The 23,861-nt window shown below is 38.1% G+C and overlaps 1 protein-coding gene across 5 annotated transcripts in view; it reads left to right on the top strand.

Moving 5' to 3' along the window:
- The window catches only part of DYRK1A (dual specificity tyrosine phosphorylation regulated kinase 1A), a 126,191-nt gene that overhangs the window by 50,368 nt on the left and 51,962 nt on the right, over positions 1 to 23,861 (top strand). The window lies entirely within an intron of this gene.

Raw genomic sequence — 23,861 nt, 5'->3', positions numbered from 1 at the left:
CCTTTTTGGTTAATCCTAACCCTAGGATATTTTTCCATTGATTTTTAGAGAGAGTAGGAGGGAGGGGGAGAAAGAGACATTGATTGGTTATCTCCCCCATTAGTGCCTGCAGTCGAACTTGCATCCCTTAGGTGTGCGGGCTGACACTCTAACCATTGAACAACACCCACCAGGGCTTAACTCATTTTCTCTTGATAATTCTGAGATAGATACCCAGGTTAGGTAGCCTGCCCCAGGTCACAGCTAGTAAGGGATGGAGCTAGGATGCAAACCCAGAAGCATGACTTCTGACTCTTAACCAGGATGTTCCTACTTTGTTACTTACTGCTAATACATTTTCCAGTTTACATTTGTGTTTTAATTTTGTTCATAGTATCATTTTATACAGGAGCTTTAAGTTTTTCTGTGAAGGGACTGGGTCTTATTTATTGGTATAATGCCTGGAACATAAATGATTCTCAAATATTTGTTGGACAATTAAAAACAAACAAACCATTAATCTGTTGATGGTGGTGATACTTTATTATATTTTCTCTTTTAAAGGGATTCCCAAGGGCTTCATAAATAATTTACTCTTTGGTTTTGATAAGATACAATAAGCTTATCTATATTAGCTTTTCTGGAAAGTCTGTGGAAGTAATTACTGCTTTAAAAAAGAACATGTGGCCCAGTTGACGTGGCTCAGTGGCTGAGCATCGACCTAGGATCCAAGAGATTACGGTTTGATTCCCAGTCAGGGCACATGCCCTGGTTGCGGGCTCAGTCCCTAGTAGGGGCCGTGCAGGAGGCAGCCAATCAATGACTCTCCCATCACTGATGTTTTTATCTCTCTCCCTTTCCCTTCTTCTCTCTGAAATCAGTAAAGATATATTTTAAAAAAAGAAAAAAAGAAAATACTTTAAAAGGGACACCCAAACTAAGAAAGCTGATGTAAAAAGTTAATTGCTTACGGTTTAGATAGTGTAGATCACCTCCTCCAAAAGTGCAATTTAAGATTTTACTTTCTAGTGTTTTTCCTTTTTTTTTTTTTGGTGGTTGACATCAGGCTACCTAGTGATCCCTCTTTAGTTTGGTTGAGGCTTCTATACCCTTTACGCTCATCTTTTTAAAAAGTGTAGAGACACATGGTATTAAATGGGTCTATGTTAGAGATTACATTGGAGGAAAGTGCAAATAGGTTTTACTTCCATTTTTACACACCATGCACAAAATACAGTACATGGAGTCAAGAATTAATTAATTTATTTTTAATATATCTATTGATTTCAGAGAGAGGAAGGGAGAGGGAGAGAGAGAGAGAGATAGAAACATCAATGATGAGAGAGTCATTAATCGGCTGCAGCCCACAACCCGGGCATGTGCCCTGACCGGGAATCGAACCCTGATCGCCTGGATCCTAGGTCGATGCTTTAACCACTGAGCCACACCCGGCCGGGCTGGAGTCAAGAATTTAAAAACTCGAAAGTGTTAATACAAAAAAGCAAAAAAAAGGTTTCCCATGTTGAATGCTTGCGTTTCTGTTACCTACTGGTTACAACCAGTCTTTTTCCTTCCTACATAATTGAGTAATTAAACATTAATTACTCAGTTTTCATGAATATGTTAATAAAAATCCATTTTGGAAGTAAAAAGTGAAATACCAGTTTTCTTTTTCTACTCACACCCTTAGTGGTAAAAACCCCTTTTAATTTTTAGTTGTTATGTTCTTCCTTTGGTTACTTCTGTCGCTTTAAATACAATAATGTGTTTATAGCTGTCTTATTATTTAAAAAACTAATGACTGTCCTCCCAGAAAGATGAAATCAAGTAAAACTCTTTATGCTCTCTCTTCCTGCCAATTTCTATTCCTTTTTAAAAGGTTTTCTGTTGATTATGATTAAAATTTTATGAAACTGACTTAAACCTCTCTTTCTTGACCCATCAGTTTTAGATAGTTTCTCTTGATTTCCTAAAGATATGAAATGAAGACTTTAGTACCCTTTATATTTCTTCCTGCCTCACGCCTTTACCCACCAGACAATTACTTTTACATTGTATATAAGTGTATATACACTTGCACACCTTTCCTTAACTGTAATTTAATTACATGTTTTTTTGTGTTGAGGTGGTTTTGAAAGTTGAAAACAGAAAAGTGTATTGGAAAAACACAGTGTATTAGGAACTATAGTGAGAGATGTAATACTGTGTCATTAAGTTTGTTCCACCCATAGGAGAAATGAAATGTGGCGCAATGTAGTGGTGATTTTAAATAATGATTTAATTGTATGATTGCGTTCAGCTGTCCATGCAGCAGATAATTACTTGTCTAGTACTAATTAAGCCAACTTCGGCCCCTCCTTTTACCCCAGTTTCCCTGTTCCACCCAGGGTAGCCCCCACCCCTTCTGCTGTGGTTCCTGGTGCCAGCTTTCTGCTCGTGGTCTCTCTGACATTCCTTTGATGATTGGCATGGTCCCATTGACTTTTTGTCTTGAAATCTGTCAGAATCTTTGGTTTACTGGTATGTCTCCATCTCATGCTTTAGTCATTTGATGTTATTTTTATGATTCTTGACTGAATATTTGGTGGCTGTTACGGAGGATAAGAAGGAGTGTGCCTGATCTATCGAGTGTTCGATTTCCTGTTTAGAAGCACTCTCCCTCCCCAGCTTAGGAAGCAGCTTCCAGGTGTGGTGGTGGTTCCTTCTCTTGCTGGTAGTCTTAAAGGATTCTTTCAAGCACTCCTCCCGTTGTCCGGGGCTCTCTATTGACTGAATTCTGGTAGCATTATTAAGAACTAGGTGCTTTCTTGGTCTCAAAATACCTCTTTTCAGATGACATGAAAATTGACAAGAAAGTACTAACTGCAGTTTGTACAGAGGAGTATGTGTAAGAAAGACGAAGCTGTTAACTGTTTTTTTGCCTTGATAAGCACAATACAAAAAGGAATTTTAACCCCACAGTAAATTTGCAAGAATCTTTTTTGTTTTAGCAACGTGGATTAATTGTGATAACATTTATTTAAATAAAGACTTGCTCAGTCAACTTTTAAATTTCCGTGACCTCTGAATGAAGGAGCAAAAGTATATTTAATACACAGCAGTGAGTATTCATAATGCTCTAAGCGCAGTTTTGGTTTGGGTGGGGAAGGGGTAATGAAGGGATCCTTTCCCAAACAAGAAGTAGTTGATTCACAAGAGTACAGTCCAGAATTCTAAAATGTATGTTTATAAATCAGATTTAAATGCAGTTAACCTTCTATTTTTATAAGGAGACTTAGTGAGAAGGAGGGAAAAATGCACTAGGGTGGCTTTTCAGTTGGGGACTATAGGTATCTACTGGGCTGACTTGATCTTTGGTAAAGGATGTCCCGCTGAACAGTGTGGTGGCAGCCCCACTTACAGAATAAGGAATTACAGATGTGATCAGAGTAATCGTTCAGAATTCCAAAAATACTTTTCCAGGTTAGGTGGCTTCGGAATGAAAAAGGAAAGTACTTTTTTACCCTCTTGTCATTTTTCAAACTTTAAAACTACATCGTATTTCTCCCTAAAATACAAAACTGTTTGTGTGGTATGACTTGTCATTTGGGATAATCTTGGGTGATTTATTACTTGGCATGATATGGCCTGTTACACATTGAGAGGCTAGAGGCTATTTATATATCTCGAGCATCATTAACTTCGGACGAGAAGTTAGCAGTTATTTATTCTAAATATGTTTCTTCTTACAATATAGGAGAGAGAAAATGTATTTGGAATACTGTATTTTGAAAATGTTAAAGATTAATTGTATACTTAGAAAACAATTTCTTTACTAGGAATTCTAAAATACATATTTTATATAACAAACATTCTAATTTAATGAGCTATTTTTAGACATTTTAGATGTTTAATTTCTGATTCTAAAAGTAGTACTCATTTGTACTTTTTCTAAACTCCACAATATAAATAAGTAGCTTTTAAAAGCATTGAAGATCAACTGAACAACATTTAAATTTAGGCTGTTTTATCCCAGAGCATCTATCACCAGACAGAAGATGTTTCCTTGTGTTTCTAGGTCCCAAAGGAAAATAAGAGTGCCAAGGTTTTAATTTTTTTCCCCTTGAAGGATGGGCAGAATTTTGTGATACAAAGAATGTGTAAGAGGTGGACCAGGATACAGTCCTTGATTACATGGAAAATTCCTGTTTACTGCTATAGATTGGAAGATAGGGTGGGTTAGGATTGCTTTATCAATGTGGAGGGAATACGAGAAACTTGAACCTGGGAGCACTAACCAACATGTTAAAGATTTATAGGCAGGAGTGTGAATGAAATTGGCCTAAAAATCTTTCCCCTTTATTTCTCTCCTTGCCTTTATCCTTAGGAATTAAAAGGGACTTGTTAGGGTTCCAGGTAGTTCAGAACACACCAAATGACATAAATTGAGATTGAGTCTTTCAGGTAATAGATTAAATGCTTTGGATTAGAGAGTTATTTTCAAGCCTTTCTGAAGCCTTGGTTAGTAGATGCTGTGGGTGATGGCATGGAGAATGATCCTGAGCTAATCTTTTACAAATATTTATATTTAAGTATATATTCATATGAAAACAGGCCAAGAGACTTACTGATACCTGACTGATATATTGATTATTCATAGATACTCTTACAAGATAGTTTGGGAGGGCTTTAATTTCCATCTATAGGCTCTTATGTGCTGTTTAGAATGTATAGTTTTTTGGTTTATAGAATGAGAGGTTACTACTAGTAGATGATATTTAAGGTTTCTTTCATCTTTAAAGTTCAGTTATTGATCCCTCTCCTCCTAAGAAGCTGACTCCAGTTTAGTTTCATTGGACTTTAAGTGGTTTTTGTCTAGAATCTCTAAGTAGAGGGAACATGAGAAGAAATTAGGAGACAAGTGTTGGGTGGTGGGTGCTTGGAGATGATGGAAAAGTGGCTTCAGTTTTCTTAAAGTGCAAGATAATTGGCAGTGATAGAAATAGGACGACCAACATGCTGTTTTCTTTGAATGCTCGAAATCTGCTCTGTGTCTTAATTCAGTATATTTTATAAGTGCTAGAAGTTTTTTCTGGAGACATATACAGACGTTCTATGGAAAATATATCTAAAAATCACTACTACTTGGCGTGGGATGAATCTGTATTTCATTTAGAAGGAGATAATTGCTAGGATAGGTGGGACACATTGGTCTATTTTAAAATTAAATTGTATTTTATAAAGATACAATTATAAGGCACAAATGGGAACTCTGTCTCCTTGACATGTTTCAAAGCATTTCTCTGAATTTGTAAGATTAAAGAAATTCCCTCAACCACTAAGAATTGTCAGAACAAGTTTATCTTTGTAGCTGTTAGTAAGTACTGACAGAGTAGTTTTTTTGTTTTTTTATTAGAAATTTTACATATGAATATATGCTTATATTGTGCCTATATCTTAGTTTAATTTGGTTCCAAGAGATGAGTATTATTTATGTGGTCTCAATTTGTACATTCTAAGCCTTATAGGTTAATACTTAATTTGGGTTTTATTATTTTAAAATTATTTTTGAAATTATATAACATACATCATCATAAAAAACGAAATGTTATTTCTCTTCCGTCTAATACAGCTTGTTTGAACTCCCAGTGAGCCATGTGTTGTTACACCCATCTTTTATTTAGTTTTTTCATAGTAGAATAAAAATGCTTTGTAGGATTTTTCTATAATGTAATGTTTGAGAATCTATTTGAATATATAGAAAGACATTTACAGAATGGTTGCTTTGAGTTGGTGGGGGGAAAAGTTGAAATGTTGATTGTAGCTGTTAGTAAAACATGTCTATATAGTAAAAAGTTAAAATTACAACAAATGCACGACTTTAACCGTATTCTGTGTGTATTATCATTGGATTGCTTTTGGATTGGAAAGCAGAATATGATTCTAATCCTTTACAGTTGCTGTTAATTTTGCTCTAAACCTGAAAGTGTTAACAGCAACTTGAAAATGTGACAAAGCTCAATTTCATTTCTTGTTTATTGCTTGTTTTCCTATTGGACAATTGGAAGTAGCCCTGCCCTGGCAACTAAAATAGGCTATTTGCATAGCCTAGTTTGATTGGCTAGCATTCCGACTAGCAGTTCCAATCATATGGTGTAGGTTTAGTGGTAGGCTATGCTAATTAGCCGCTGTTGCTGGGGTTCAGGATGGTTTCCCTGTGCTGTTCTGCTGCATTGTGTTGCCTGGTGAGAGACATTGATAAATGAGTGTTTAATGATCTGCAGCAGTTCCCACTCACTGCGGGCAGGCGGATTTTAGAACAGAAGTGGAAATAAAGATTTAATTGCTCTGTTAAATACCTGTAACCAAAATGTGTGTATTATATTATAGAAGTTAAGTTGTATAAAATCTTTACCTAATTAAGTACTTTATAACACAAAAGGGAAGTATTTTGGCTTTGTCTCTGAAAATATAACTCAGGTAACAACACAATGTACAGGTTTTCTAAAACTCTGTTTAGTAAAATTTATCTTTTTCTTCCAGGTTAGAAATAATACCGTTGCAATAAGTAGCATATTTGATTTTTCTCATGATTTTGACCTTCTATAAAGGTACATGTTTGTTTTTAATAAATTGGTGCAAGCTTTTGGGCAGAATTTATCTTGTACTGCTCATGTGATCTAGCAAATAGCATAAACTCGAACCTGTTGGTGAGCTTCTGTTCATTGGTTGTTATTCACCACCTTCTGCTGTTACTACTTTTCACATTTAATCAGCTGTTTTAACTATTACTTGTACTGTATTGTCTTTGGTTTACAGTAAGTCTGTATTGGGTACTGGTTAGGTGGGAGATTCTGTAGGAAATACAGAGTTTGGTGCTTTGTTCAAGGAACATAAGAGGTGAAGAATAATTACATGCAAAGTTAGATAAAAATACAAGACAGCCGGACAGAAAGTGTCATAAGGATTTATCTGTAAGAGTAGGGGGAAAACTTACCAGGTGTTTTGAAGATAGGGTCATAGGAAATGGGTTGAGTACTCTGGGAAAGGCTTAAATAGGAAGCCCGTAGGGCTTGTGTTAAGGTTTTAAATATGGTTTAAGATCCACATAGCTAGAGAGTAATAGAAAGAACATTTTAATGTGAAGAATAGATGATAATTGAACACAAAAGTAATATTTCTTGTATTACTTAGTTACCCAGCACAGCAGGCAGGTGCAGTGATGAAGGCTCCCAGCCTCAGAGGCGTTTCAGTGCCTAAGCTTCTAAGTAGGCTCGTGTCATTCCTTTAAAACAGGAACTGCGGTTTTATTCTTCTCTCGTTCTCTTTGGCTTTTCTTCACTTGATTTTGTGGCAGCCAGTTTTCTTCACTTTTTGTGTCTGTTGGTTAATACTTTTTAACTTTCCTTCATCCCTCTCTTTTGGCCTTAAAGCATTGAAACACAGGATGGCACCAAAACTAATTCTGAATTAGTTTTCTAAAAAGTTTACCCATTTAATTGTCCTCTTCTTCAGTTAAGGGCCTAAGAGACAGAGACAGACAAGCTAATTGGACAGTCTTACAGCCTTGTGAAGAATGAAAACAAAATTTAAACCTTAACATTTGATTATTAATTGTACTTTCCTAGGCATATACACTGAAGATGTATTCTAAAACAAATGTATGGAAATGTTCTATTGTACCACATAGTCAGAGAGCACCACACTCAGGACATTTATAATTTAATGGAGGTGGATGAGCTCTATCTTAACTATATCACATTGTGGAATATCTATGCCACAGGAGAGGTGGAAATTCAGAAGAGGGGAGCCATCCTTTTGGATTGGGATTAGGAAAAGATTCTTGTTTAGAGTGGTATTTCACATGGTTTTAGGGAATGGGATTTTAACAGGTGATTCTGTAAGGCTGTAGGTTGTGGAAGGTGCTGTACCATTTGAAGGTGGAGGCCTATTTAGAAAACTTAGTTTGTTAAGGTTGATAGTAAAGGACTGTTGTTGAAGGCGATGAGGAGTGGAAAACAGAGACTTTGAGGTTTTTCTTCTAAAAAGTGGGGGATTTAAAAATTCTTTATAGCAGTGTTTCAATGTGTTTAGAAAAACATATCTTCTATGAATGTTTACAAATTTTAAAAGACATTACTTTTATTTTTAAAATATGAAAATGTGATACTGAATAATTTTAAGGTGTTTGGCCTAAGCAACTGGAAGGCTTGAGTTGCCATCACATGAGATGGGATATACAGTAGGAGAAGCAGATTTTTTGGGTGGGGAGCATGTACCTCTAAAAGGTAAAGTTTTGGATGGATTACTATAATCGGCATACAGTAATTTCACATATTTAAAGTGTACAATTTGATGACTTTTGACATGTATCACCCGTAAAAAGTTTCACCACAGTCAAGATAGTGAACATATCTATCCCTCTCCCCCAAATTGCCTTGTGCTTCTTTGTAACTCTGCTTCCTGGAGTCCCCTCACCCCCCAATCCCTAGGTGACTACTGATCTGCTTTCTGTCAGTATAGATTACTTCACCTTCAGCTTTTCTAGAATTTCATATAAATAGAATCATATAATATGTTGTCTGTCTTTGGTTGTTTTCACTCAGCATAATCACTTTGAGATCACTCATGTTGTAGCACATTATTACCGAGTAGTATTTCATTGTGTGGCTATACTACAGTTTATCCACTCACTTGTTGAAAGGACATTGGGGTGGTTTACAGTTTTTGGATGTTACAAAGTTGATATGAATATTAATGTACAAGTCTTTTTGTGGATGACTTTTTATTTGTCTTGGGTAAACACCTAATAGTGGAATGATTGGACCATATGGCAGGTATATGCTTCACTTTTTAGAAGCTTGCTATTTTACATTTCTTCCAGTTGTACAGAAGAGTTATAGTTCCTCCACACCGTCCCATATTTAGTGTGGTCAGTCTTTTCATTTTAGCCATTCTAATAGATGTGCAGTGATATGTCATCGCATTTCCCTGTGATTAATGACGTTGAGCATCTTTGTGTGTGCTTATTTGCCATCTATAAGTCATCTTTGGGTATGTGTTTGTTCAAATATTTGCCCAACATTTTTCTTTTTTCTTTTCATTATTAGGCTTTTTAATTTTATTTTTTATATCTTTATTGATTTCAGGGAGAACGAGAGAGAGTGACAGAAATATCAGTGATGAGAGAGAGTCATTGATCGACTGCCTCCTGCATGCCCCCTACTGGGAATCGAGCCTGCAACCCAGGCATGTGCCCTGACTGGGAATTGAACTGCAGTCTCCTGGATCCTAGTTCACTGCTCAACCACAGAGCCACGCCTGGCTGAGCTCATTATTAGGCTTTGAGAATTCTTTATCTGTTTTGGATATAAGTCCTTCGTCAGATATATGATTCACAAAGATTTTTCTCCTAGCCCATGGCTTATTTTATTCTCTTAAAAGTGCCTTGAAAAACAAATGTTTTTAATTTTTATGAAGTCCAGTTTATTGATTTGTTCTTTTATAGATCATACTTTCGTGGAAACTTTTGCCCACTTGTCTCAAAGTCTAAAAGGTTTCCCATGGTTATTTTTTCCTCCAGTTTTTGTAGTTTTGGATATTACATTTAAATCTATCATCCTTTTGGAGTTGATATTTGTAAATGGTATTGCAAGGTATAACTAAAAGATCACTTTTTTGTAAATGGATATCCAGTTATTCTACAACCATTTGTTGAAAGTACTTACCATTTCTCCACTTAATTACCTTTTTATCTTTGTCAAAAATCAGTCTCCTATATATGTGCAGGTCTGTTTCTGGACTTACTTTCTGTTCTGTTTCATTAATATATTTGTGTGTCTTGATTGTCCCATACCACATTATCTTTATTACTATAGCCTTATATTAAGTATTGAAATCAGGTAGTGTTAGTTTCATATCTTTTTCAAAATTATGACTACTCTAGGTCTTTTGCAATTCCATATGAATTACCAAGTCATTTTGTCAGTTTTTACAAAAATGCCTACTAGGGTGTTGATTGGGATTGTGTTGAATGAAGAAATGCCATCTTAATATTGATTCTTCAGAATCATGCACATGGTGTGCACATGTTATATCTCTCCTATTTAGATTTTTCTAATTAAAAACTCTTTAGTATGCTAGTCTTTCACATCTTTTGTCAGATTTATACCTATTGTATATTTTTATACTACTATGAATGGTTTTTAAATTTCAGTTTCTGATTGTAGTTGCTAGTACATAAAAAATACAGCTCATTTTTGTATATTGATCTTGTGTTCTGCAACCTTGCTAAAATCACTTATTAGCTCTAATAGCTTTTTGTAACATTTCTGAAGAACTGAAGAGGATTTATTTATGGAATTGTGCCCCAGTTCTTTCCTCCCTTCACAGTACTGCCTGTAGTACTTTGTAGCTAGTGGTTACTTGTATATATGAATGAGTGTGTCTGAGCAGACAAGTTGTAGGAATGAGGTATTTTAAGAAAGATTAATAACTGTAGGACAGTCTGGAGGCTTAGGAGGTGATTATAGTACTCCAGGCATACATTAATTTATTAGAGAAATGCTTATTGAGCCTAAGTACAGAACCCTTCACTAGGTGTTATGAATAGGTACACCTGTGAAAATGTCAGAATCTGCCTCTGTTCTTACGGACCTTACTGTCTGTGAAGAGTTCCAAGGTAAAAGAACAGTGAAGATGGATATGAAAGTTTCCTAAGGAACCCTAGGCAGAACTTGGAGAGTGGTGAGTTGCATTAGGGTGGAGCATGATGTCAAGTCTGGATGAGTGGGAGAGTATTGTTAGCAGGAAAGGGAAGTCAGGCAAAGACATTCTTTTGGACGGGGCAGGGATAAATTTGTTTTTTTCTAGATAAAGTAAGTAGAAACCCTAAATAGAAATCCCAGATTGCATAAAATTCGGAAATGAATAGTGAATCGATAGGTGTTGGTCTTGCTTTACCATGAAAGGAAGAGAGGGCATGAGCAGCAGTTGGGTGGAGGGGCTTACAATAGAGTCAAGAGCAGGGCTTTCCTGGCGAGGGCTGGAGAACTGGAAGGTGATACTCTGCTGATTGTTTCTGTTTTATTAATGAGGAACCTGGGGCACAGAAAGTGAAGAAAGGTGCCCAAGGACACCAGAATTCAAACCTGGGAGGTGTGGCTCCACAGTCTATGCTTTTAGGCCTATTTTATGCTTTCTCTAATATACCTTTTTTTTTTTTTTAAATATATCTTTATTGACTTCAGAGAGAGGAAAGGAGAGGGAGAGAAAGATAGAAACATCAATGATGAGTCATTGATCGAACCCACTACCCGGGCATGTGCCCTGACTGGGAACTGAACCCCAATCGCCTGGATCCTAGGTCGATGCTCAACCAACTTGCCACGCTTGGCCGGGGTCTCATATACTTCTTTAAATAACTCATTTAATACATTCTTTCTTTCATAAGGAGACTCTACTACTATCATAATGTTAGAACATCAGGTGGGATAAATGGTGATGGGGAAAAAGGAAAGAATAAAGAACATCAGCCTCGTTTTTCTCTTGTAGAAGGATTAGTAAAAATAAATATAGAGAAACCAAAGCAATTCTGTTAAATTTATACAACTTACAGAGTGTATATCTGAAAACAATGGGACTACTTAAGATTAGTTAGTAACTAAGGGATAAGATATTCCACTAGATGTTAGGTAATTTAAGATAATGATGAGATACTATGTGAGACAAGCAACAAATAATTTGTTGAGCATTTACTGTGCCCAGCATTTCCTCTTGGTGCTTGGTATATCCTCATGGATAAGACAGAATCCTTGCTCTCATGGTGCTTACAGTAGAATGGATAGGGACATACTCTAAACATCTAAACAAGTAGATGGTTGGGGAAGGTACACTTTTTCCTGGAAAGTCAGGGATGGTCTCTCCAAGGGAGTGCTTTACTTCAGTTTCATTTGACTTGTTTCAGATGAACACTTGTATCTCTGAGATATTCGGGTTTATAGTGCCAGTCACCATGATGCACAAGATCTTGCAGATCTATTTGTGTATCATGAACAAGTTAACATTTTCCCCAGTTGCTGTAGAGGAATGACAGTTGTTCATATGAAAGCCCAGGAAGCTCCATATAAAAGAGTAGTCATTTGTAATCGCTGTCCATCTTGTCACAGATACAAGGAAAAGGTGGGAGTTTAGCACCCTGTTCTTCTCAGTATTAGCAGTCTTAACATTTTTATTATTCATTTGAGGGTAAGGGTTTTCCTGCTTTTAAAACAGTGAGTAGAATTTGCTACCAAAATGTCTGAGGCATTAGGAGGCAAAAGTGGGGTAATATGCAGGAAAATTTAGTTGGTAAAAATCCTTGCTAGGAACCATATATACTGTTCATATTTCTCAGTAGTTAATGTGGGAGAACATTTTATAACTGAAAATTTGAAAATGTTTGGAAAATTGAGCACTAGGCCTCTCAGTTCACTCATATGGCATAAAATGGATTACATTGCACTGTCTTATTTAACCATCTTCTAGGTATTGTGATATCTCTGAAAACATAGGCATATCAACTTAAAACACATTGAACTAAATAAATCTACTATTATTAAATACTCACTGCAGCAGGTGCAACTCAGAAGACAAAGCTAAAAAAGTTGCTTTTTTCAAAAACTGAAAATGAAAACATCCTATTCAGGTCCATGGGGGGAAATATTAAAAACATTTTAATTGACTTTTTTATTCATTAAAATGGTTAATGAGAAAATTGGCACTATCAGGCTATTGAAATATTAGTATCCTGACATTTGAGAATCCATAGCAGGAAGGCAACTTTCAGATCCTTCATCTTTGAATTTGTGGTGTTTTAGAGTTTATAAAGTGTGTTCAAAAGTGTTAGCCCATGTGAGCCCCCCATAGGTGTTGGAATGATTTCTCATCCCCACTTTACAGAAGGACAGCTGAATCTTGGAGAGAAGATGGTCACACTGTAAATTAGTGCTGAGGCTAGATTTTGTTCTTTTTGATGCAGTATTTATTTACTCAGTGCCTGTTCTCTGCTCTGGGCCGGACGGACACCCATGCTAGTGAGTCCTGGCTGGCTCCCCTCCTTCCCACTGTTGAAGCACAGCATCCAGGACCAGCAGCAGGAGTTCTCCGAGGGAGGGCACAATTCTGGCGACTCTTGATAGAGTCACTGCTCTGATGCTTGATATCAGTGTGTGTGTGTGTGTCCCGGCCCCCCCCCCCCCCATCATTAGCACCTGTCCTCCACTCAGTGACAGCCTTGGTTTGGGACCGGAGGGGAGAACATTTAGCATCTGACTATGGAAGTATAACTTCACGTGTAATAACCTTTCTGCTCTCCTAATAGGAGAAATGTTCTCTTTCATATTCCCCTCCTCTCTGGTAATCTGTATTCAGGTCTCCTGAGGTGAGTTAGTTGAGTCAAGCAATGATATTTTTTGAGTGCCATTATGTGCCCATTCACTAAAGATTTGTTGGTGAACGAAGCAGTGGTTCAGTCCTTAAGGGTCTTATAGTGGAGTGAAAGAGATGATGACATAAACACATGTACTATAGAATAAATATATAAATGTGCAGTGTTTTATATATGGATATGTAATATATAAGTATTCGAGTGTGTGTATGTGTATATGTGTGTATTTATATATATGTGTATATATGGATGATAATTTCAGGGTGCCTCATCTTAATCTTGCCACTTCTGAAGCCTAAAGACCCCAGACCCAGCTTACTGCCTCTATTTTATAAATACAGTCACACTCATTGGTTTATAGGTATTGTCAGGCTGCTTTTGTGCTACAAGGGTAGAGTTGATTAATTACAACAGAGACTGTGCTCCTAAAATATGCACACTCCGGCTTTAAGAAAATGTTGACTGATCCCTCCTTAATACCTTGCCAGCCATTGTACTCGAAGGTATGGTTCAACTTCAGAGCTAGAAAATAAAACTTGGTTTGAGTAGCCAACAGAGGTGACACATTGTTGGAGTGGGTAGTTTCTGTCCTCTAGGTGTGGGATCACCGAGGTGTGGTACATCGAAAGGTAACAAAGTATCTTAGCTTTGAGGTGGGAAACCTATTGTGCTTTCAGAGGAGCATTTATTATTGTTGGTGTTTTCTTACAAGGGTGAATTGTGTGTAGTGATTTTAAAAATGTGCATTGAAATGATAAAGTGATAAAGGTATATATAAGTATACCTCTGGAGACATTGCTGCTCCAGACCACAACAATAAGGCAAGTATCACCAAAAAGTGTACCCATCTGTGACTCCTAATAAAGTGAAACGCAATAAAGCATGGTATGCCACTACAGATTAGATCATGAAACCGCTCCTGTTTCGGAGTCTCTCTCTTCAGAAGTATTAGCTATTAAGAGCTGTCATGAGATGGGCTTTTCCCTCCGTCTCATACTTTCTTCTACCAGTGCTTTTTAAAAATCTGTATTTCTGATCGTATTCCTTTCCATCGTGATCTCTTGTTGCCTTGGTTCCTCAGAATGCTAAGACTAGGGATTGAACAACAGTTGAGCGTTTGTTTGATATAATATTAATGTAAAATTAATAGAAAGGGTTTTAATAGAAGCCTTCCTGTCAGTTGATGAGTTAACATTGTAGATTTTTAAAACTGTGCTTTTATGCCACTTATTAAAGCACTTTGTGCTGTATCATCACTATTTAAAATCTTACACATTTTAATAAAAAATTTTAGTTTCAGTGGAGGGGCCCCCCCTAATCAGAGCACCTGGGAAATCTTTGAAAAGTATTGATATCTGGTTCCCATTTCAGACCTAAATGAGTCCAAATCTTCAGAAGTGGGGATGTAATCTGTATTATTATTATTATTATTATTGGTTTTATCATGTTCTAATTTTTCAAAATGTTACTCTTTAATTACAGTTTACAGTAAATATTTTGTATTAGTTTCAGGTTTATGTCATCTGTGTTTATTAAAGCTCCCCAAATGAACTAAATATTTAGTAGGTAGCAGATTTTATAATGAAAATTTGTAAAACAGTAGTAAAGTTTAACATGCTTCTAGTACAGGTCATGATTTATTCTGGAAAAAAATTTGTATACTGAGTTTCTTTGAATTCAGATGCTGAACAAAGGAGGGAAATATGTATAAAACAGGGATTACTTAATTTGATAATTCACGTCAATTTTCTCACTTCTACCTCTACTTTGTCTGCCTATTCTCTAAGAGCAAGGCTACCCTTTCAAAACCCAAAACACATTTCTTAGCTAGTGGGAGGTAATTTTGTACTAGTCCAGATCCTTACTAATGGTAAGCAGCGTACCATCTCATCATGGTTTTCAAATAACATTTCTTGTAAGTGTTTACTAACCTTTCGAGATTGATACTAATTTTTGTATTTATTAAGGTACCCTAACTGGTATAACAAGCATATCCAGCATTTCAGTGGTTTAAGTCAGAAGTTTGTTTTTTGCTCATGTAATAGCCCAATGACTGTTAGATCAGGGGATAACTGCTCTGCTCTATACAGTTAGTTATTCAAGAACCAAACTGTGGGCATTTTCCCTATTTTACATATGTGGTGTCTAACGGTCACCTGGGTTTTGGCATTCAGTTGTTGTATTGGGAAAGAGCATGGGGGTTTACACATGGGAGAACTTTATGGGTTAGACCTGGTAGCACTACATACCACTTCTGTTGGTACTCCATGGGCCACATCTTAGTTGCAGGGCCATGCTAGTTGTGAGAGAAACTGGGAAATGACAGTTCCCTGTCAGGAAAAAGACGTGCCTTTGGTTATGGATTAGCAATCTCAACTATGTGGCCAACACAGCCACCATAAACATCAGTAAGACATTGATTGATTCTAATAATTACTTTCTTTTATTGTTCCTTTTCTCATTCCCCTATGTATCTGTTAAATTATTCCCCTCCCCCATGATCCTCTTTTTCTGGGGGTGATGGTCCCTCATTGTTCATTTTTGTGTGACAGTCAAGGTTTTTCTTTGCCGACAGCAGAAACTCATCCTTGGCTAACTTGGGTAGAAAATGAATTTAATTGAAGGCTACAAGTTAGCCCACAGAATTGATTGGAAAGCTGGAGATTATGCTAGAAAATTAAGTAGGAACCAAAGTGCCAGGCAGCAGGGTCAAGCCATATGCCTAAGTTTGGTTAGGATGCCCCCCCCCCCCCCCCCCCCGGCACTTCACAGTGAATTGCTGTGTAAGCTTCACCTTTCCCTTCACCATGGCAAATGGGCTCTCGCTGTTCCTGCACTTTCAAGATTCTAGACTCTGAGCATGAACATTTGACTATTCACTTTGGTCTCTAGCAAAGCCCTAGTTACCAAGGAGTAAGGAAGAGTGACTTTTTTGTTACTCTTTGGCTTTTATAGTAGGGGGGCATGGCTTTTTTTGTTTTTCATAATTCTCCCAAACCTTGGTGGGTATCTGAGAGATACTGAGTGACCAAAAAATGACAAACACCTACTTTAGGATCTTTTTGTTAGGACGAAAGGTCCCATGTTGTGTTGTAAGATAGGAAACTATGTGTCAGTCTTGATTTTGCCACTGACCTTTTGGACAACCTCTGCAAATTGAGGTGGGGAACTTGATGTCCGATAATACCTGTTCATCCACTCACTCTGAATAAGTATTTATTGAGTGCCTTTGTGCTGGCATAAAAGAGATGAGTAGGACAACCTGGCCCTGCTGCTGTTCAGTGGGTGAGTGAGATAGCAGGCAGCTTATGAGGAGTTAGCTCATCCAGACTCGGGGGTGAGAGTGTTGTGGATGGGACTCAGGAATCACTCTCTGCTTCATTGACCCACTCATTACGTGTGTGCTGTCAGCCCTTGCATTGTTGTAGTTAGGGTACATAAACAAGTAAGACCAGTCGTGCCCTCGCGGGTACTGTTGTGAGGGCATACAGATTGCTTCAGCACAGAACATGCTTGCTGTGTAACCACAGAATGGGAAGGGGAGGGTGGAGCAGGGAAGCAGTTCACTCCAAGATTCTGGGGGGAAGATGGTGGTAGGTCTGGGTCTTGAGATCTGAGTTCAAGATTTCTAGGTGCAGAAAAGAGAACAGGGACAGCATTCTAGACGGAACAGTTCTGCTCCGGCGCTGTCAGTGCGGCCCAGAGGAAGGATGTGTTGTGGGGGAGACAAGATGGAGAGAATGGTGGGCAATGAGATAAGAGGTGTGAACACTGACACCTGGAAGCTCTGGATGTTTTAGAGTGTTGATGATTTTGGAACTTAAATTTGAAGGAAGCAAACTTTGACAGCAGTGGGGAGAATTAACTGAAGACACAGAGACTGGATAAGGAGCAGTTACTGTAGAATCCCCCCTCATTACTTCCTCCTGTGTTACGATCTTGACAGAGTGTGGAAGTAAGCAGGCGGACTCGGGAGACTTCCAAGGCCCAAGTCACTGTAGGTAGTGAGAGCGGGGAGGAGAGAGGGGAGGAGGGAGTGAGAGTGAATAGGACTGAAGTTTCTAGCTTGAATGGGTGCATGGGGAGATACCATCATTAGAATGATGGGGTCGGGGTTAATACTTCAAAATACATAAGGAACTCATACAGCTTCGCAAAAGGAAGGCAAACAATCCAGTCAAAAACTGGGCAAAGGACCTAAACAGACACTTCTACAAAGAGGACATACAGGTGGCTAAGAGACATATGAGAAAATGCTCAAAGTCACTAATCATCAGAGAGATGCAAATTAAAACCACAGTGAGGTATCACTTCACACCTGTAAGAATGGCCACCATCAACAAATCAGCAAACAACAAGTGGTGGTGAGGGTGTGGAGAAAGGGGAACCCTCGTACACCGCTGGTGGGAATGCGAACCACCAGCGCATTATGCATATGGTGCAACCACCATAGAAAACTGTGGAGTTTCCTCAAAAAATTAAATGTGAAACTGCCATTTAACCCAGCGATCCCACTTCTAGGAATATATCCTAAGAAACCTGAAACACCAGCCAGAAAGAACTTATGCACCCCTGTGTTCATAGCAGCGCAATTTACAATAGCTAAGATCTGGAAACAGCCCAAGTCCCTGTCAGTAGATGATGGATAAAAGAGCTGTGGGACATTCACACCATGGAACACTACGCAGCAGTAAAAAAGAAGGGTCTCTTACCCTTTGGGACAGAATGGAGGGACCTGGAGAGTATTACGCTGAGTGAAATCAGCCTGTCAGAGAAAGATAAGTATCACATGATCTCACTGACGTGTGGAATCTAAAGAACATAATAAACTGATGAACAAAATAGATCCAGAGACACAGAAGCATGGAACAGACTGACAATCTCAGAGGGAGGGCGGGGAGTAGGTGGGTGGATGGGGGAGAGTAATCAAAGAACTTCTATGCATGTTTGCATGAGCCGGGACACAGACAATAGTATGGTGAAGACCTGGGGGGGCAGGTGCGGGGTGGAGGAGGTGAATGGGGGATGTGGAGGACATCTGTAATACTTTAAACGTAAAGTAAAACAAAGGGGAAAAAACCCAAACAAACGGTGGGTCACGGTTGGCACTCCTGCCTGCTCGTCAGCCCTGGGCACACACCGCTACTGTAGCAGGCTGTGCTTTCCATCTGACGCTCAGGTTAGCCTTGGAGTCTGCCAGTGCTTGCTCCAGACAGCCACTGCCAGTCTATTTGAGTTTCTACTTGAGAGGAAGCCTGGTTGCCTTCTCTGTTGTAATGGGAAGAGGAAGACAGCCTTCTCGTCCCGCCACCCTCTGGTTTCTCTTTTTCTCTTTCTCTCTGTCTTATTTTCTTCAGACTACTCATAATTTTCTAACATTCTTGAATTCATTTTTTTATTACCATTGGCAATAAAATACAAACTCCAAGAGGCCAGAGACTTTTGCCCAACATCTTTACATTTACATTCTTAATGCTAAGAACTTTCTTTAGAACAGCATTGCCCAATAGAAATATAAGCCACTTATGTACTTTAAAAGTTTCTAGGAGTCACAGTTTAAAAAAATCAGTAAAAGGAAAGTCACATTAATGTTAGTGATATATTTTATTTCATTAGTATATCCAAAATATATTATTTCAAAATTAAAAATTATTGAGATATTTTACATTGTTTTTTGGTACTAAATCCTTGAAATGTTTTACATTCATGCACATCTCAGTTCCAACTAACCTTATTTCAAGCTCTCAGTAGCCACTTGTCACTAATGGCTGTCATTTTTGGACATCTCAGGTCTAGAGCATAGCAGTGATTTCCTACTGACTTAAAAGAACGGATCAAAGCTTTATGTTGTACACCTGAAACTAATGTAGTATTATGTGTCCCTTATACTTAAATTAAAAACATGTTAATAAGAAAAGGTTTACTTAGAAGTCACAGAGGTAGAAGTGAGTGGTAGAAGAAGTGGGCTCAGGAAACAAGTTACAGAGGCAAAAGAAGGGCCCTTGGAGCTTAGGAGAGCGAGAGGTAAGGAAAACTTGGCAGGGATGGTAGAGGGAGGGGAAAGGTGCTGGCGGTCCTAGGAGGGAGAGCCAAAAACATTTTGTTTTTAAAGTAAAATATTTTTTAGGTGGGAAGTGGGAAGGAGTGTTATTGGTGTGTATCAATATTTTGGTGTCATTCAACTAGAAAAGTGAGTATTTTCTGCATTAAAAATAACTCAATTGAATATGATTTTTAGCCTTGTGATTATATTTGGAATTTTATAAAATTATGTATTGTACACATGAATAGACAGTAAGTTATTTTCCCAAATTATTCCTCAGTTTTTACATCCATATTTGAGTCCTTAAGCAGTCTTTTATGTAGTGTCTCATGTTGCGGGGTGCACAGTCCATTACTTTATTCTGAATAACTAAGTTTTGTTTGAGGAGGGTACATAGGCTTGGAGGGACCTCTTATAATAGTAGTTTGGGATGCTTATAGAAGTCACTTGATTTAATGAATTTGCACAAAGTGAGGGAGAGAAATTTAACAGATTTTGAAGTTTTCAGGTGTTGATGTAAATAAAACTTTTAAAGACCTTTTTTTTAAGTATCATAATGAATATACCCATAGGATTAATGGAAAACATCAGCTGTTTCAATGTTAATTTTTTTATATCATTGTTAATTGAAATATAAAATATCCAGTTATAGTATCATACAGGGATTTAAAAGTGTTGTACCTGAAACAATTTAGAAGTTATTATGTGCTCTGGAAAACCTAGATGACTTTAAAGAAAATCTGAAGCTGACCAAGGTACTGTTTTTCAAGAAGGCTTTTGACTAGATTGAGATGAGTGCCTCACTTATATAGATAGAGATGTAATATTGATCTCACTAGGAAATGTAGGCTCTCTGTACTTTTGAGACAACCTTATAATCCTGATTGTGGTATTGTCAGACAAATATGATGTCAGGGAGAGCCCTTCTAGTTGCTAGAGGGGATGCTGCCCTATTCACGAATCACGTAACAAAGCCAATTATCACTTCAAAAAAAGGGGTAATCCCAAAGTTTAAAGTGACCGGGAGATGGTTATTCAGGTGTGTTCAGCGTTTTTTTCTGCCCTAGCAGGCTGAGCAGTTTAGTTATACTTGTCAAAAACAAAGGCTTCCCAAAACAATGCTTTGGAGATGGGGTGTGGGGCAGTGGTTGTATATAATTTGAGGAACCCCAAGTACATAGTGGTACTTGGTCTGGATGGGATGGGGTGGGGTTGTTTGAACAGGCGCATGCTTTCCCAGCACCACATAGTTAACCTCTGACTTGGACCAGAACCCTGGGCTGCTCCTAGGGCAGTTTTTTTCTCTCTGCTACACCCTTTCCTTCCCCTTTCGTTGTTTTTCTACCTTTTTCCTTTCTATTTTCAACAGAGTTTGAACTGTCATATGCTTGGTAAAATAAAAACTGCTGAGCTATACTCAGAAACAGTCTTGAAGTTCAGATCACAATGCATTTAAGGACATACTATCATTCAACTTAATGGCCTTTTCTGACTTGCTAATTGTCACCAGTTTTTCCAAGTCATAGGCTCCAAACTTTGGTGTCATTTTTTTAAATCCAGGCTGTCTCTTATTTTTCATGTTTAAACAAGTTTTCAAGTCCTGTTAATTCTTCTTCACAATGTGTGTTCATACTTCCTTTTCTTTCTCAGCATTAACCTTCGAAAGGCTCTCTCAATCCTTTGCTTGAACTGTTGAAATAAGCCCTTAATTGATCTCTTCTTGTGGTTTCTCCTTTTCCAACCTTTATTACACATTAGTTGTATTATGGTAAGCTTAAAAAATAGAATATTTACTGAGCACTTACTATGTGCCAGATACCGTTTTAAACATTAGCTCCTTTGCATAATAGTCTTGAGGTTTACATACTGTTAATAACCTGTTCTGCAGATGGAAAGGGAGGCACGTTTTAATTATCCAGAGCCACACAGTAGCTGGATAATAAGTGCAGATTTTGAGTCCAGACAGTTCAGAGCATTCACTGCCATAACTAAAACACAACTGGAACTGTGTCACTCCTGGCACACCTTTTCTGACACCCTTGCCTGCTTTACGAAGCCCAGATTCCTTAGCCTGGCAGGAAGTCTCTTGGGCTCAGTCTGCCTTTCTGTCCTTAGCCGACTGCTCTGTCTATATTCTAATGTCCTGCTCTGTCTGTATTCTAATGTCCAGCCAAACTTGAGGGGACATTTGAGAATTGGGAGTTGATCAGTAAGGCAGCTCAAAGTGTGCTGGAGCGAGCATGGGGGTGCCTCTGAGGGGCTGGGGCCTCAGGGAGGGAATGTCAGAGGGTGCGACCACAAGTGGAGCTTGGGGCTAGACTGTGGGCACTTACTAGTCTTGTCTTGTTCCACAGGACATATTCGTGAACTTTTTACAAAATTCATGGGTATCAGAGAACTGGCTTTTTCTTTTTTTATGATGCTTTGTAAATTTTGATGTGAAGTTTTCTCATTTTTCCTAGACTCCTTTTTAAATTCCCCTCTCTTCTGGCCAGAGCCACTCACTTGCCTGTTTTCTCCTGAATTCGAGTAGGTTGTATTTGGGAACGGAAATGCTGAAGCAGGGCCCTGCCCCTCTCCCTGCTGGTTCAGTTTATCCTTTACTCCTTGACAGGGATTCAGCAATCTCTTGTCTTTTAGGAGGTGTTTCTCATGTCCATTGTGCACTTTCCCATTCCTTCTATCTTTGAGGCTCAGCTCAAAGAGTGGTGAAGAGGAGACTCAGAGCCTAGTTGCGTTACTGCTTAGCAGCTGCAGGAACCTGTGAACCCAGGGCCACCACGCTTAGGGTCACTATGGAGCTGCTGACCTTCAGTTTCTTTCTATGTAAAATGTAACAAGTACTGTAATAATGCCACCTAATTCGTAGTGCTTTTGTGGGTGTAAATAAGGGTGTACTGGGACAGTGTTCAGCATGGAATAAGAGCTCAGTGAATGCTGTTACTGATTTTTACTTTTATTTTTCCGTTATTGTGGAAAACTACTCACAGAGCATTCTGGTAAAGGGCCATAGAAATCTGCTTTATTTATACTATTGTTATTGAAGGCACACTGTGTGCTTTGGAAAAATTTGTTTGAGAAGTAAAAATGAAATCTCGTTTATTTATTTATTGACTAGTTTATCAATTTCTAGTGAATTTGAAAGTTTTCCCGTATCATTATTATTGGTTTGTGAGAATTGCATCTTTTGCTGATTTTTTTCTGGAGTGGGGCAGATCTTAGTGTTTCCAGTTGTATTGTTAGAGATTAAGGATATTGTATAACACTTTAGACAATAACATTCTCCAGACTATATTCATTTGGTATAGAACTGAGGTGCAGATTTTTACCACTTTTGCACAGTAGGTATGGAAGAAGGAAACTAATTATGACCTCTAAAATGTGTTTATTTGCTACATAAATATACTTTTAATGAAGGGTTACTGTTTTTATGGTATTAAATTTTATAACCTCTCTTGAACAGTTAAAAATTTGCTTAATGCTTAATTTCTAAAGTGTCTGGTCAGATGAATATCTTGCCTTTTGGGCATTCTGTAATGGAAAATCCCCATAAATATACTATGTTTTAATTGGAATCACAAAGCCAAATGATTGCCTCATTGGATAATTTTAAGTATTATGCTGCAATTCAATATAGGTACCCAAGTACTTAACTGGATTTAAAAATATCTTGTGTGTTTAACAGCTGTCTAGCTAGAACTAAAAAAATGAGTGCAGAGTATGTGTATGATTCTCCTCTTTTCTGCTTGGGGTAGAGGGAAAGGTTTTTTTTAAATGGTGGGTCCCTGCCTATGTCGTCGTCCCCCCCCCAGCTGCTCTTTCTGTGCTGCTTTGGGAGAAGGCAGAGGTAAAGATCTGGGAAGGTTTGAGGCAGCTTCCTTTCCAAAGAAACCTTATGTGCCTGAAATTAATAGCATCTTCAGATGCTTCTAAAAATGGCATGGTGTGGCATAGTTGAAGGTGATGGCAGCCTGTGGTAGGTGACGTTTCTTTCCCTGTTGTATTCCTAGCTGCCTCTTTCTGGGTTTTGGTGCTTTTCCCTTCAAGGCGATGGCAGCGCAGGTGATGTTCAGCTTTTCAGTGGCTTCATTATGTCATTTTTCTCCTTTTTGTACTTTCAGGTTTCTGGAAGTTCACCTTTAGTGTGCCTAGCTAGGCCCTGGCAACAGGGTTGGCACGGGGGGGGGATGAGTGGATGGGGGTGCATCTTTGGGTAATTCTGGTTTTATACACATACACACACGTGTGCGTGTGTAACATTTGCACTATTTTTAGATAAATAGTACTTAACTATATTTTAATGTAGATTTTTTTTTAAAAAAGGAACTAAGAAACCAACCACAATTTATTAAAGTGTGTCTTCTAAGCTCTAAACAGCGATCTGGAGCACAACCTTCCCTTTCCTCTGGCAATGATCTGTGTAACATTTCAAGT

Source organism: Miniopterus schreibersii (assembly GCF_964146895.1).
Source record: "Miniopterus schreibersii genome assembly, chromosome: 5".
NCBI classification, from domain to species: Eukaryota; Metazoa; Chordata; class Mammalia; order Chiroptera; family Miniopteridae; genus Miniopterus; species Miniopterus schreibersii.
This window is presented reverse-complemented; position numbering and strand designations above follow the sequence as displayed.